Here is a 339-nt window from a genome sequence, read left to right as displayed (position 1 = left end):
CCGCTTCAAAGCGAGCGACGCCGGGCTGCGCGGGGGCAAAGCCACGGCGAGGCGGAGGGGCGGCTGGGGCAGAGGCTGCGGGGAAGGACGCGGCAGGGGGCCCAGGCGGGCTGTGGCACTTCGGAATCTCTTCGTAATAAGGGAGCTGAGGAGGGGACAGGCACACCGAGGGGTGTGAGGGGGAGTGTTCCCGGAAAGCCGCGGCGATGGAGCCGCGCTGCGCCCGCCGCCTGAGGAGTTGAGAAAGAAAACAGGAAACGTGGTGGCCGCGCACCCGGCCGCGGCTGATTCATTCGCTTCGAGTGAAGGCTGGGCAGGCGGGGCGCGCGCGGGGCCGCG

The 339-nt window shown here is 71.1% G+C and overlaps 1 protein-coding gene across 3 annotated transcripts in view; it reads left to right on the top strand.

Annotated features, from left to right (window-relative positions):
• PDE4D (phosphodiesterase 4D) overlaps window positions 1-339 on the top strand; it is a 748065-nt gene that overhangs the window by 696010 nt on the left and 51716 nt on the right. The gene's annotated exons all lie outside the window — the stretch shown is intronic.

This window comes from Pteropus alecto, unplaced genomic scaffold (assembly GCF_000325575.1).
Source record: "Pteropus alecto unplaced genomic scaffold, ASM32557v1 scaffold70, whole genome shotgun sequence".
NCBI lineage: Eukaryota > Metazoa > Chordata > Mammalia > Chiroptera > Pteropodidae > Pteropus > Pteropus alecto.
This window is presented reverse-complemented; position numbering and strand designations above follow the sequence as displayed.